Raw genomic sequence first — 15,777 nt, 5'->3', positions numbered from 1 at the left:
AGCTGTTGTGGGTCCCGACCGGTTAGCATTAGCATTAGCATTAGCATTAGTAGAGGCATTTGATGCAAGAAAGCAAGCTTATGCAGCATCAGCCAAAAAAAAAAAAAAAAAAAAAGTAACATAAATAAATAAAAATAACCACTTCCACTTCACCCCTCTGTTCGTTCGAAATACCTGTCCAGCTGAGCCTTAAACTTATTTAGGCTATCAACTTCCACGACAAGGGATGGAAGTCTGTTCCACCCACCAACCACCCGCTGGCTAAAGGCAAATTTCCGCACATCTATCCTACATCTGTCTTTCCTCAATTTGAATTTATGCCCTCTCAGGTGATTTTTCTGAGCTAGAGGAAGAATCCCATCAGCATTGAGCATGCTCAAACCATTCAAGGCTTTGTACACCTCTATCAGATCACCCCGCTGGTGCCTAGTTTCCAGACACTGTAATTTGCAAAACTTAAGCCTTTCTTCGTAAGAGAACCCCGTTGTCCCATTCACCAATCTAGTTGCCCTTCTCTGTACTCGTTCCAGCAGCTCTACATCCTTCCTGAAATGAGGCCTCCAGGCCTGTATACAGTACTCTAGGTGTGGCCTGACCATTGCCTTATACAAGGGAATAATCACCTCCTTATCCCTGCTAGAAAAATTTCTATATATCATTGACAATACACCATGAGCTACTCTTGCAGCTCGTCTGCACTGCTCAGAGAACTTCATATCTGCCTGCACCACCACCCCCAGGTCCCTTTCATTCTCTACCACTGTCAGTGTAGTACCACAGAGTTGATACGTTGCTCTGGGGTTGCTGTTTCCCATATGTAGTACTTTACATTTGTCAATGTTAAACTTCATTTGCCACCTCGAAGCCCATCTGCTCAACCTTTCCAAATCCTGTTGCAGCAGCATAGTGTCAGTAGTGTCCTTGACAACCCTGCCAACCTTTGTATCATCTGCAAACTTGGACATTAAGCCTGATATACCATCATCAATATCATTTATAAATACAGAAAACAATAAAGGCCCCAATACTGAACCCTGAGGGACTCCACTAATAACATTAGTCCACGATGAGCAGTGTCCATTGATTACCACTCTCTGTCTTCTCCCCCTCAACCACCCCTTTATCCATAGCAGCAACTTGCCTCCAATGCCACACTGCTCCAATTTGTGCAGCAGTCTTCCATGTGCAACAGTATCAAAAGCCTTTCTAAGATCCAAGTATATAATATCAAAGTTATTCCCTGCATCCAGTTCTTTTGTGACTGCATCATAGTATCCAATCAAATTGGTCAGGCAAGACTTCCCCTTAACAAAACCATGCTGTGTCCTAGCTATAACTGAAGTCTTGTCTAGATGATCCTGCAGTGCTTCTTTCACCAGTGCCTCCATTAATTTTCCGGGAACAGAAGTTAAACTCACAGGTCTATAATTACTTGTGTCAGCCTTTGATCCCCCTTTGTGAATTGGGGTCACATTTGCACATCTCCAGTCAATGGGTACCTCCCCTGAGTCCAAGGAAGCTCTCATAATTATGGCTAAGGGTTTGCTTACCTCCTTTGCTGCCTCCTTTAATATAACTGGATAGATCCCATCCACCCCAGGTGCCTTTCTTGTGTTTATCTTCAACAATTTCTCCTCCACTTTGCTCTCAGTTATTACAAGATTCTCTAGCTTACTGCTAGAGTTGAATACACCTCTGGCATTCCCCTCGCTGAATAACTCCTCATGTGTGAATGTCGATGCAAAATATTCATTTAGTTTGTTAGCTACCCGAGCAGGGTCATCAACAGTTGACCCATCGATCTCAAGTGGACCAATCTGATTCATCCCCTTCCTTCTAGAGTTTACATAAGTAAAGAACTCTTTGCTGTTTTTCTTCGCATCCCTTGCCAAGGATCTCTCGTAATCTGCCTTCGCCTGCCTAACCTCCTTTGTAACTTGGTTACAGATCAACTTGTATCTATCATAGGCATCCGTGTCACGTGTTAATTTGTATGTATCCCATGCATTTTTCTTCTCTGCCATATGCCTCATTAGTTCATCTGACAACCATTTAGGCCTAAACCTTGAACAATATTTCTTAGTTGGTATGTAAAGCCTAGTAGCTTCCACGATAAGTTCTTTGAATGCTTCCCATTTTGAATTTGCTGTTGGCAATATCATCAGTTGATCCCACTGTATAGAATTTAAATACTGTCTCAGTCCATTGTAGTCGCCTTTACGAAAGCAATACCCCTTCCCTTTACCCCTAATGGTAGTTACCTCTTTGAGTAACTCCCACTTCAGCACACTGTGATCACTGCCACCAAGTGGTTCATTTATCTGCAGATTCTGAATGCATGAAGAATCACTACTGATAATCAAATCAAGAGTATTACTCCCTCTAGTTGCCTCCCGAACATGCTGATGTAGAAAACAATCATCCAATAAATCCACAAAAGCCTTGCTACTGTGTGAGTGACCAGCCCCCAAATTCCAGTCAATATCTGGGAAATTAAAATCCCCCATTATAAGACTCTCTGATTTACTGGCCCACTCTATTTCTCCGAACAGTTTCTTATTATACTCATCAGAGTCATTAGGCCTATAGCACACTCCTACTCTCAATTTTGATCTCCCAATGCTTATGTCACACCAAACTGACTCGACACTGCACTGTCCAGCGATGTCGACTGGCTTCACTTCCTTGGATTTTATGTGTTTCTTAATTAATAGCATAACCCCTCCTCCCTTCCTATCCTGTCTATCCTTTCTGTACACATTGTACTCCCCAAATTCCAGTTCTGCATTTCTTATATCTGTGTGACACCACGTCTCTGAAATCCCCACAATATCTGCCTTTGATGTTTTGAGCAATACCTCAAATTCATCAAATTTATTTACTAAACTCCTAGCATTGGTGTACACACAAGTATACATGCACCTGTTCTTTTTCTTAGCTACCCTAACACAACCCATGTGTTTACTTGTACCCCAATGATTCCCAGCAGTCTCTGAAATATCCTGCATCTTATTTTCCAGGCTGCGGCTCATTCCAATAGAAGCAGTGCAAGAATCACTTTCACCTCTGCCAGTGGCTACTGTTAATCTATTAGTCCTTGTATCCCCCCAATCTAGCAGTTTTCCGACCCACCTAACATTGCCTCGATAGCATCAGCAAACATTCTTGCACCCTTTCTATTTAAGTGTATCCCATCCCTGTAGAAGCAGTCTCTCCTGTTAACAAGTACAGACCAGGCTGAAAAAAATTCTACCCGTTGAGCCCTGCACAATCTTTCCAGGGCCGAATTGATTGACAGGGCTCTCATCATATACTCCCTCCTATCGTGTCTGGGCAGAATTGCAGACACTTTCAATTTCAACCCTAATTCACGGCTTTTTTTCATCAGTGACCTGTACTTGTCAAGTAATTCCGCCGGTCTCCTACTCTTAATGTCATTAGTGCCAACGTGTACAACTATATCACCTTTTGTGCCCTTAAAAGATGATATCCGCTCTACAACGTCATCAACTTTTGCCCCTGGCAGACATACCCTGGTCCTATTCCACCTATCCTTTTTACAAAGCATGTTTCCCGTTTCCCTGACAATAGAGTCACCAACAACTACTAGTTCCTTTGGGACCAGCGCATTCTGCCTTGGGGGTTGCCGCTGTGTTGCGCGATGACCAAGTGCAAGCTCTGGCATTGGTGTGGGCAGCTGAGAGCTTGATGGGCCCCTCACTTGTAATCCTTCGAGGCATCCACCCTATCCTTCAAGCTCTCATATAGGCCCATAACAACGCTGAGTTTTCGCCTTATCTCCGTACACTCCTTGCATCGCACACACACAAAGACATCCCCCATGGCAGTATCATGTCCCATACTTGACTGCTCCGCAAACATCAAGCAAATAGTGCATCTTACAAGGCTGTGATTCAGAGGACAACTGCCCCCCTCAGTTCTCCCCTGGGCCACAGCATTCCCATTAGCTTGAGCCCTTTGCTTTGCTGCTCTGGTTTGAGTCATGATTTAGATTTACTTTCAATAAAATTTCAATTTCTGTACAAAATTAAATCCTAAACTTGTATCCAAACACAGTTATAACGCTATATTTATGTTTCAGTAACGAGTGTTATCTACGAAATATTTACGTTTCAGTAACGAGTGTTATCTGCGAAATCCCTTTATATAACTTTCGTATCAAGTTATGTATTAATTATTTGTTTTTACTAATTATTTATGTTACGTAACCTAAGTGGTTATATGTATAATTAATTATGTTAAATAAAATTAATTATATTACGTTTGTAATCTAAGTCGTTATATGTATTTATTTAAACGTACAATTTAACTGCTAACGAAGTTCAACTAACGCTATCTAGTACGGTATATCGTATCACAAAGGCGGGAAAATTACGAACGGTTAGCGGAGTTGAAACACGTGGAAACCTTTACCGATACTTTTATGCAATTACAAGGCCGAGTAAGGAATAAATACACCAAATTAATCAGAAAATCACAAAATAATGTTATACTACTAAATTTAAATCAAAAGTTTTAGAAAAACAATAATTAACAAAAATCCACTTAGCGGCTTTGAAAACGACCGTCTCTAGTAGCCTCGTCAGCAGACTTTTCCTCTGTTTCAAATCAAAATCTGTAGTTCATATATTATAGACCCCCTAGTCCATATTTTCAATAAAATCTTAGAAAGTGGAGAGATTCCAAATATCTGGAACACATACTTTGTTCGGCCAGTCCCTAAATGCAGAGACCCCAAGCGGCCTCAAGATTTCAGGCCTATTGTCATCGGCGTGGGTTCCTCAAGATATTTGAAAAAGCAATCAAGCTCACCATTGCAGACCACTGTTTCAATCACAGGCTTCCATACCTCCATACCGTGATTAAGGGGAGCTCTACTAGCAGCAACCTCCTGGACACCCTTACCAGAATCCAGAAAGCCCTCAACAACAGAACACAGTTTGATGTTATTTTCTTTGACATGAAAGTGGCCTATGATAAAATAGGCATAACAGCTCTAATCACCATTCTCCAGCAGTACTTCAACATCACTGAAGGACTCTCAGTATCATTAAATCAATCATGGAGCATAGACATCTCATCACATCACATCGCAGATTTCAGACAACTTGCATTACTAATAGGAGTGTCCCACAAGGGGGAGTCCTAACACCAACCCTATTTGCCGCAGCGCTGGAGCCCTTCCTGGCATCTCAAACTGACTTCCAATCATACGCTGATGACCTGAAATTTTATATCAAATCTTCTGACCAAACTCAGGTTCTTAGCACTACCTTGCAGGCAAGTAAAACCATACATAACCTCCAACAATATTTGGCTTCCATCGGACTACAGATTAATCAAATAAAGACAGCGCTCAAATGTCCTTCACCTGGAAGAAGTCACGCAATGACATTAATCTTACCATCAATGGATCACCCATTCAGAAAGTTAAAACATACAAGGATCTCGGATTAGTATGGGATGAGGGGCTGACATTCCAGGTTCACTTCCTGAACACAAAAACCAAAATGTACTCCGCTATGTGGGCGATCCGCCAGGAACTAACGGGAATTCATGACGCCGAACTGGTAAAGAAATATGTTGTCCGATGGATCTATCCCATACCTCTCTATGCAGAAACCATTTGGTCCACTGCTCCCACAATACACTTCAACAAGTTCCTTAGCCTGGAATACTGGCTCCTGAAATGACTCAACTGGTGGACTGGCAACCAATACATCAATTTCTAGGGTCCAGCTCTACATAAATCTGGAAGTCATCCCATGGAAACAACAGATTGTGGCAGAAAACCTTCTTACACTTACCAGGCTAATCACAAGAGGACTCGACGCCCCTGACATTACTAATCTAATAAAAACTCCTCGCATTGCCGGAAGGAATCAAATGGACCCAAGGCTCCCACTGACAATCAGTTTGAATAACCTGAAAGTATTGAGACGCATGTTCCCGGGAAACACGGAAGATTTCATGAACAATCTAGCCATCGTCCTGGATAGATTCTGCGAGCAGCATATATACAGACGTCAGAAGCTGACGGACACACATGCAAACGTACACTTATGAGACGCCACCAGAAGGAAAATTGTCACGGTGAACGGAGAGTCTATTCCATGGTGCATCCCATGAAAGATGAATGAAAAATAAAATAAAGTGAAGCCATCACTGGTCCTCTCTCTTAGAATCTACTACTCCAAAGTCGCCTGGCTGTGAGCACTAGGATAGGCAAGATTGAAGAGATACCACGGGCAACAACCGGTGAAGGACTGCCTCATTTCTCTATATTATGTACAAATTTCTCATGGTTTTGTAATTTACAGCACCTTTGAGAAAATAATATCCTTTAATTCGAGGCACTTCGGTATTGCACAACTTTCAAGTATGTAAAATAATAAACACTCTTAAGTTCTGTACCTTTCAGGTTAAGCATACATGTGCTCCATGTAACCGCCCGACACATGTCCCTGACTTAATCTCTGAATGTAAATATCACCCCTCTAGCTTACTATTGTCCATGCGGTGGATCTTCAGCAGAGCAATAAACAGATTTAATAAATAAATAAATATGTAAATGATAGAGCGGATTTGCAATTTGTACAGAGTTTGGAAGAAAACTAACGCCGAGAGAGAAAGAAGAAACCCAGTTTTTTAGATGAAGAGGAAGCAATATTTGTAATGTGCTTGTGCCAAGAGAGATTAGAAGTCAGGTAATCCCCAATAGAGATACACTGAGTGATCTCTGAATTATGACCACCTACCTAATACTTCGTAGATCCTCCTTTTGCCCTTAATACAGCAGCTATCCGAAGTGGCATAGATTCAACAAGATGTCAGAACCGTTCGGGGGGTATGGCCAACCAAGCTGTGTGTAATGGGTCAGCAATGCAGGTATGAAAGTGATTGGTGTATCCAGACGCCTGATATGTGGCGCCTCCGTAGCCAGGTGGGCAGGAGTTTCCATTCGAGTTTCCATCCTCCAAAGCTCGAATGGAAATTTCCACAGCATCCCAATGATGCGCCACAGAGTTCATGTCCGGTGAACGGAGAGTCTATTCCATGGTGGTAAAATCTGCGGAATGCTCTTCCAACTATGTTCTAGTCACCACGGCTTCTGTGGGGCGCATTGTACTGTTGGAATATTGCAATAGTGCAATAGTCCATTGCACTGTGGATGCACGATGACCATAAAGGGATTCAGATGGTCTGCAAGGATGTACACATAATCTGGACCGTTTACAAAACCATCTTCATCCCTGTAATTACATATGCCTCACCTATATGGTACCACAAATCCATAACTGCTGTAAACAGAAGAACCATTGATACCACTCAAACAACTGTATTCTTTGTTATCACCCAAGCTTTCCGAAAAGTCAGTACCCATGTTCTGCAGGTCCTCCATCCTATACCAGCTTGCAAAGGGAGTCCCCATCACCTTTGCTGGATACACCATAGATTCCACAAACAAACAGAAGATGGAGAAAGCCAACCTAATCCAATGCAGAACGCATGGCAGAACAGACTCGCGCATTAGACGAAAGAAGAAGTGACAAGAAAATTCCTATCAGATATTGACAGGGCGAACCCCGGCACCCTCCCTGTTTCATCCAGGACTGAATATGACCTTTCTAATCACAGGACATGACCCATACAACGCCAAATTGGCAGCCTTTTGCTTGGTTGATAGCCCACTATGTATATACCGGCAAGCGGAGGCATGGGACCATCTGATGTACCGATGTGAATACTATGAGGACCTGCGATGCCTCCTAATAACAACGACAAAATACACGCCGCTGAATCAGAGTCGTACTTACTCGAAACGGAGGACGACTACAGAGCGCTCTCAAGTTTCGCCCAGGACTTATTCTCCAGGAGAAGGATGTTGATTGTTGTTCACGGTACCAACTAAACACAACTCGAACGAGACGAAGAAGAGACAACACATAAGGAAAATTCGAAATATGGGACATTCCACTCCCTGGTTGGACACACGTATAACCCGACAAGCCACACAAACTGGATCTCGAGTGAACCAAAAACTGCCAACATCAAGACAACCTCACCGGACGGGGCTTCCCCATGAATGACTCACAGCGGAGCTCCGACAACTGAAACGGACTCTACCACTGACTGTGAAAACTACCAGCTATGCTGGCGCCATTGGCGATCTGTATCTCACTCTGGTGAGGTTCCCCTATCTTTCCCCTTCCTGGCGGGGGAGGAGACGGTGTGCTGTCACCTCCCCTCCCCTTCCCGCCTTAAGAAGGCTAAACTTCAGAATTAAAAAAGAAAATACCAACGAGGATACATGGCATAGAACAAAATCTCAATGCTGACCCCAAAGCCGAAAGGGCTCGCTGTTATAAGGAACTCATCAACATTCGGCAGTCTAGATGGAATACCTCACACATCGGCTCTGTTACCAGAAAATTCCTCCTTGATGTCACTTTCACAACTTCGAAAACGGTAAAGACCTGGCTTTCCCTCACCTTGAATCCTTCTACTTGCTTACCGGACACGGGTCCCTCAACAAAAAGTTACATCTGCTGGGTTTGCTACCAACAGATCGCTGTTTCTGGGGCAGGCCAGAAAATTGGAAACATCTTCTTTTCGAATGCAGGTTGTACGACGACTTAAGAAGGACCCTGTGCCAGGTATCTGGGAACAACAACCAGCAATCTAAAGGCATTCCAATCCTATGCATCCCAAATCTTTGAGCGCAGGAAGCAAGCAGAGATACGTTGTTGTAACTGCACTTAACAATACCTCTTCAGTGACTTAAGGGTTCCATATTCGCCGCCGCCTTTCTTCTTCTTCTTTTTTTTTTTTTTCTGCCTGCGGTTCCCACTTAGTGCAGCTAGTTTATTTATTTTAATTTCATTTTGTTTTATTTTTTCTTTATTTTAATATTTTATTTTATTAAATTATTATTTTTTTATTTATTTAATTTGTTGTTCACACGCTCTGCCTTGAGTTCCCACTCAAGGCAGCCAATTTATTTATTTATTTATTTTATTTTTATAATAATAATAATAATAATATTTATTATTATTATTATATTTTTTATTAAATTGGTTATTTTATTTTTTATTTATTTAAATTTTTGTTCTTCACGCGCTCTGCCTTGCGTTGCCACTCTAGTGCAGGCAATTTATTATTTTTTCCTCTATTTTTTTCTCCTCTTCTTTCTTTTTTCTCCTTCCTCTATGGGCCCCCAAAGGAATCTGGCCCACCTTCTGGGAACACTTGGTGGGTCAGAGTCTCTCTTGAGACAGTACTTGTTTTGCTCGGACTGGCCCACCTTCCCGTGGTGTGGACGAGTACCCAGAATCATCTGTCCAGGTGACTGTTGCTTCTGGGTAGCCAAGAGGCCAGACCAGAACAACAGAACACACACACACAAACCTACACCAGCACATTTTTGGCCCTGGCCCGTTACACTTGATTCTGTTCTTCACAGCGATAAGAGGCGGAGCTGAACTGACGTTCTAGGTGCCACCTTTACATATACACATGTCCATGTCCCCGCCACCCCACTCTTTGCCTAGTGAGGCATGGGTCTGCCTCACTGATATTCCGGGGCCGTCTTCCCTATTGTCCCCATACTTCTGTCTCTCACCCATCAGTCTTCAGTCTCCCTTCCCTCTCTAGCTATCTTACTACTAGGGTTTGACCCTTGTCAAAACTACGCAAGCCCCACACTCAAAATTTTTAACTCTACCCCTTATCCTGCATAACTTATATATCTTTCGGTCTGACCTAATATATAGTGCCTATTTTTTCTTTTTTTTTTTTAGCCACTGAAATCTCAATACTGGACTACCTGGTCTGCCTCCACCACGAGGCTTCGTGTGGGCAACGGTGGGTTTCATTAGGGGCCCAACGGCTAAAAGGCCAGATGAACAACAGTACAAAACATTGCACACCACAATATCCATACACTTTTAAACCTCTGGCCTCTACAGTGTTCTGTATCACACCACAATGTATATTATGCGGAGATGGGGGAAACCCCTGGTGCCATTAGACCCTAAACACATTAACCACTAAAAACCTGGACCGTTCAGAGATGCGTCTATACCTACCAGAGGTACCGACGTGTGCCAGTTTAACACACCCCAGACTATTACCGACCGTCCAATGCCTGAATAGTTCCTTGTTGACGTGACCGGTGCATAACTTCGTGCGGTTTCAGCCCGATACGCACCCACGCCACTAGCCGACCGGGCTAGCCGGGTGAGTAAAGTACCTGCCTAGCAACCCAAAGGTCGCGGGTTCGAATCCCGCTTCGGGCTTGGTGCAAAAACCTTGGGAGGTACATTATGGCCACAGATGCCGATGCGCCAACAATTACCAAAAAAAAAAAAACCCACACCATTGCTCGAAATAACTGGAAACGGGACTCATCGTACTAGGAGACCCGTCTCCAATCATCCAAAGTTGCCGATGTTCTTTCATGCAGTTGAGGAGTAGAGTCCTGTGTCGTGGTGTTATCAATGGGACTCTGGTGGGTTCCATAACCTATTGCGGCTAATGATTGCCTGATGGTCTTGGTGGAAACGTTTCTGGCACCTCCCTCGTTGAAGTCGGTGGAGATTTGGGCCACTGTGGGTTTCCAGTTGGCTGAAACAATGCGAAACAGACGGCAACGGCCACGTTCATCCACCACCTTTCTCCGCCCACAGAGCTGTCAATGATGAGATGTTATTCCAGAAATGGTGTATTCTCGAGACATTCTTGATACTGTCGAACGAGGATAGTGCAATTCAGTACCACATTCGCGGTATAGTGACCCATGCGTCGGGCACCCACTAACATCCCTCTTTCAAAGTCGGTTAACTCACGACGTTTATCCATACTGATATCGAATTACCGGCTATGTGAATGCAGTGATGTAATGTACCTATATACCTGCCAAGTGGTGGGTTCGTCCACTAGCGAGAGGGCTGACAGCGTGGCGTTGCCCAAGAACCAGGTATCCAATGAATTTTGTCGTGTCAGTGTATATACGAAGCAATATGACCTTAGTCGCAGTGTTCCTAAAAAGAAACAATAACAACACCCCATGACACCCTCGTGCCACTGGTCCTCTCCATATTTTATGTACTGAGGACATTGGAACTTATCCAATCCAAGGAGATTACCCCTGAGATGACCTCGTGATTAATCTAATAAATACATTTTTTTTCAGCTCCCTTCTGAGCTTGAATCGGCCTTACCGACTTTCAAGCTCAGAAGTTTTTCTGTTTACTCTCCTCTGTAATAATAACACTACTTATCCTACAGTGCACAGATGCCTTAGTGCAAGAGATCAGCCACATCAGCTAGATTATCTATGGTTATACAGTTTCCATTACGCAAATGGACTACATCGTTTACTCTTTCCCTCCTCGTTTGAAGCACGAGTAAACTCCTGCTCCCTATTATTGACTGTCTTAGCTAGTGATTTCTTGTACTCAAATTTAGCTTGCCTAATCCCGTTGTTGTTGTTGTTGTTGTTGTTGTTGTTGTTGTTGTTGTGTTCTTGTTGGGTTTTAGACACATTAGCAAGTCAGCAACCCATATTGCATCGTATACAACATCTTTGTAAATTGCATGTGTTCTGTGGTCCATTTGCTGCTTGCTGGATGAAAAATCCTAGTTTCTGGGAGAAAAAAACCATACTACCTTTGCCCGAGACCGACTAACTCGGCCAGATCAGTCTTAAAAAATCACGTCCATGTCCACTTGTTAATACAAAACAGGTTTCGCTTTCTTTTCTTTCAGTTCCAGTGGGTTTTCTGTGTGACATTTCAAATAGACGATACGTCCAAAAAGGATCAATATACAATGAATTAATTTTCATTGTGTATTGGGAGAGTTGCTGCTCAAAACCGCCGAATATTTGAATTAATAAAACAATAATGCATTGTCAGCCAAAACAATTTTATTTTTTAAAAAACCGTGTTATGCGTAGCTAATTTCTCAAGAACAAGTTAAGGGACAACCAACGAAAATTTCTTACCTGGTTTAAAAAATAAGACTCTTTAAGAACACGATCTTCGGTATTGAAGCCAAAGGTCAATAGAGAAGCGATACTCATTCAGCAACAATATATTTATACCATGGGGTCTTAAAAATTGACCTCCGTTTGTCGTTCGATTTACTTTAAAACTAGTGATACTTCTCAAAAGGCGAGGTCATTGTCGCTGCACTTACGTGACATCTCGTCCAAAGGACGCGTCACTACGATATTTGCATTCGAGTGGAGAGTCGTAACTCACTTTGCAGACCCCCCACTTTACACCATGCTTCAGTGAACGAAAATAACGAAAATTTCTCGCTTGGGGAGATAGCGGGAGATCTCAGCTAAGTTTCAGCATCCTTGGTTTCCACTGTAACTTCGTCACGTAGTACCATGCACATGGAACTGAGTGACCATGATGCATGGGAAGTTTTCGCCTTGAGATGAAAACTTCCCATACAACATGGTGAGAAAGTAAATATTATCGTTATACTGTCGCTTGTAATAAGAAGATTAATTTATCTTGAGAAATTTATAAAGATATCGTTATTTCCTTTATGCTTGACTGATGAATCTTATGATCTCAAACGTCACCGTGTTCTATTGATACCCCCCAGTGTTTTGATACATTGAAATATTCAAGCGATCTCCCCACACCCTAACAGTAAACAAGCCGCTAAGCAACCCAAAAAACAGTCGTTATCCTTGTTCCATGTATTTTAGGTCCATCGTAGGTTCGATAAAGTTATTTAACGCTCGAAATGTCACGAAAAAAAAAGTTGAAATTTTATAGAACCTTTTGTTTCTTGCACCATACGGCCGTATGGTGCAAGAAAGCCTATGGCTTATGCTACACCAGCCAAAAAAAAAAAAAAAAATCCGAATAAAACAATGATAAAAACAAAAATAAAATAAAATAAATAAAATAAATAACTAAATAATAATAATTAATAAATAAAAAAATAAAATAAAATAAAATATAAATAAAAAGGAAATTAATCCTATCATCCTATGCGTTTCCCTTACCCGAAAGTACTATCCAGATGACCTTTGAATTTCCCCAAACTGTCGGCCTCTACCACCCATGAAGGCAACTTATTCCAGTAATTTATAACTCACTGGCTAAAATAAAACTTCCTGCAGTCCAATCTAAACATTTCCTCCCGTAACTTGAATTTACGTCACGTAGTTCTAGCATCATTTATAATCTTGAAAATTTTGTCCTCATTCATTTTACTGATGCCTCTCAGAGCCTTAAACACCTCAATCAAATCTCCTCTAAGGTGTCTAGTTTCCAAACTCTGCAACCCACATATTCCAGATATACACAGATGCCAGATGAAACAAACATGTGCTAGGAGTCGATTGAATGGACACTTTCTTTGGCATCTGCAAGATGCCAAAGAATGTTCTGCCGCGCAGGACATTCTTTCCGAGATATTGTTTGGAATGTCCTTCATTATGGAACTGATATGTTTGATTAATGAATCACATAGCCAGCAAGATTACGGAAAGTATTGGAGAATATTAAATTTGGCTTTGGTATTTTGTACTTATTTTATCAATTTATTTATTTTAATAAGACGATCAACGTCTAAGTAATTAGTTGTGTATCTGGAATGGATTCTACCAACCTACTGAAGCCCTTGCTGGTTGTTTTACTGAAGCATCTAATCCATTCTGAAGCTTGAAGAAACAGAAAATTCTTCAGTGGCTTTCTGGCCTATTTACATTTTGTGCGGGCTGAAAAACCTGGAATAACTCAAGGAGGAAAACCTTACTCCCTCTGCCTAAGATCGCTAATTACAACCTCTGTTGAAGCGGACTTTAGAAATTACTCCAATCACTAATGAGAATCGAAACTAGACCTCTCCGAACGCGTGACAGACGGAGATGTATCGTGCCGAATAGGCTGCCGTGCAGGACATTTCTTTCCAAGATATTGTTTGGAATATCCTTCATTATGAACTGATTAGGCAGGTGAACATTTTTAGCCTTTGCAGCCACCAGAGGCAAACCATCATGTGGTGATCAAACTTCAGTTCCATCTTGACCCCCCCCCCCTCCCCCCCCGCCAGAGGCAAACCATCATGTGGTGATCAAACTTCAGTTCCATCTTGAACCTCCCCCCCCCCCGTCTCATCCTACACACAAGCCTGATCTCTAAACTCGTTAAAGTTGGGGGAAGGGGGGATTTGTGTTCCCCATAAGGTTAAATTGATCCGGAACGTTCAAAAATCCTGATTTATGATCGAAATGACCTCATTCATAAACCCTGAATCTTGTTCTATTCACTTTCGATTAACCCACGAGCCATGAGGCGTCTCTATATTATGATTGTAAATTGTGTGTATTTTATGATCGGGTCGCTTCATTTTCAAGGATTAAAAACGCGAATTTCTGAAGAAAACAGTGAATCCTCTCCTGAGACCTACTAAAACCCATAATAGCCTCCCCCTTCTCCACTGGATTCGAACTCATCCCTTTTCCTCGAAGGACAGCAATCTTAATCATTGTACTAGCCGTATGGGACAGTATAAGGAAAACAGTCGTTGCCACTTCACTACCTGGAAGCAATGAATGTGAGAAAAAGGCTCCTGCGGCAATCGTGGAACTCCATTAATTACACACTGATTAACAGAACAACCAAAATAATTGGTCATTTCAAAGAATTCAGTTTCCCTCGAGTTTCCTATATGAGCTGTTCTGGAAGGCACTGATATTATCTGGAGCCCTGAATATTTATCTCACAGATGAACTGGAATCATCTGTGAGAATGCAAAAGTGACTTTTCTTTTACAGGAACAGCGTTGTTTATCGTTATTAGCGTTGTTTATTATTATGTTATCCAGTGTACTGCGAATTTAGGTTGAGGCCGCTTGATGAGAAAACTTCCTCTTGAGACATATGCACACGTAGTCTATTCTGCATAATATTTCTTAAGAATTAATACTACGGTACTAGTGGGCAAATTTTGTTATTCTGTTACTCACCAGGCCTTGTTCGAAGTTAAAAAATTTACTGTTCGTGTGAATTTAATCTTCTTAACCTGTCACTTAAACTCTGTAAGTTCCTAAACGAATAGAATTTAACGCTCTGCATAAATTGCTGTCTAAAGAGAATAAAAACACTTCGTGTGAGTTATGCACAATTTTATGGCAGGTTGAAGAGTAATGCCTAAGTCCTTTTTGTTGTTTCCTCTCCCCATAGCTTACACCCGACTCCAGGATTTCTGTTCCACAAATGCATAACGCCACATTTAGAAGCATTAAACTTCAGTTGTTTCTACAAAAATCAGCAGACAAATGGCATGCCATAAAAAGGATCCCCAAAACGTAATACCTCGTGAAAGTATTTTCTTGGTTGAAAAGGCTTTTAAGAATTCCTCCAGTTGGGAAGGGAATTTGAACCCAGTCCTGAGAAAGAAAGAAAAATTATGCAGACATTATAAACATAATTTATATTGTGCAAAATGCACGACAAAATTAATTTTATTTACAGGATATCGAGGTAAAAACAGAACTTGTATGTATGTTTACAATATCGAAACCCAAGTACACCCAGAAATAATTCTGTTACTGCTAATAAGTGTAATGTTCACATGCATCTGCCCCTTTGTCATCCACGTCGACCAAATAACGCATGGTCGACGTGGATGACAAATGGATTTTTAATTAAGGAGTTTTAAGAGGTTTGCTTCTCCTCTAAACAATTCTATTCTGATCAAAACCATATTTACTTCATTAGTG

The 15,777-nt window shown here is 41.8% G+C and overlaps 1 protein-coding gene across 2 annotated transcripts in view; it reads right to left on the bottom strand.

Annotated features, from left to right (window-relative positions):
• LOC150077677 (alpha-tocopherol transfer protein-like) overlaps positions 1–12,172 on the bottom strand; it is a 73,747-nt gene extending 61,575 nt beyond the window's left edge. The window contains exon 1 of one of the 2 annotated variants that reach the window (XM_090384663.1): positions 12,029–12,172. The gene's annotated coding sequence lies outside the window, so the exon portion shown is untranslated. Of the gene's footprint in view, positions 1–7,838; positions 7,943–12,028 lie in introns of those variants that run through there. The other variant, XM_090384665.1, reaches the window with a different exon arrangement.
• Positions 12,173–15,777: the final 3,605 nt, after the last annotated feature.

The sequence above is a fragment of the Mastigoproctus giganteus genome, chromosome 11 (genome assembly GCF_048544385.1).
Source record: "Mastigoproctus giganteus isolate SK-2022 chromosome 11, ASM4854438v1, whole genome shotgun sequence".
NCBI lineage: Eukaryota > Metazoa > Arthropoda > Arachnida > Uropygi > Thelyphonidae > Mastigoproctus > Mastigoproctus giganteus.
The sequence above is the reverse complement of the archived record's forward strand: the minus strand, read 5'-3'. Positions and strand labels throughout refer to the sequence as shown.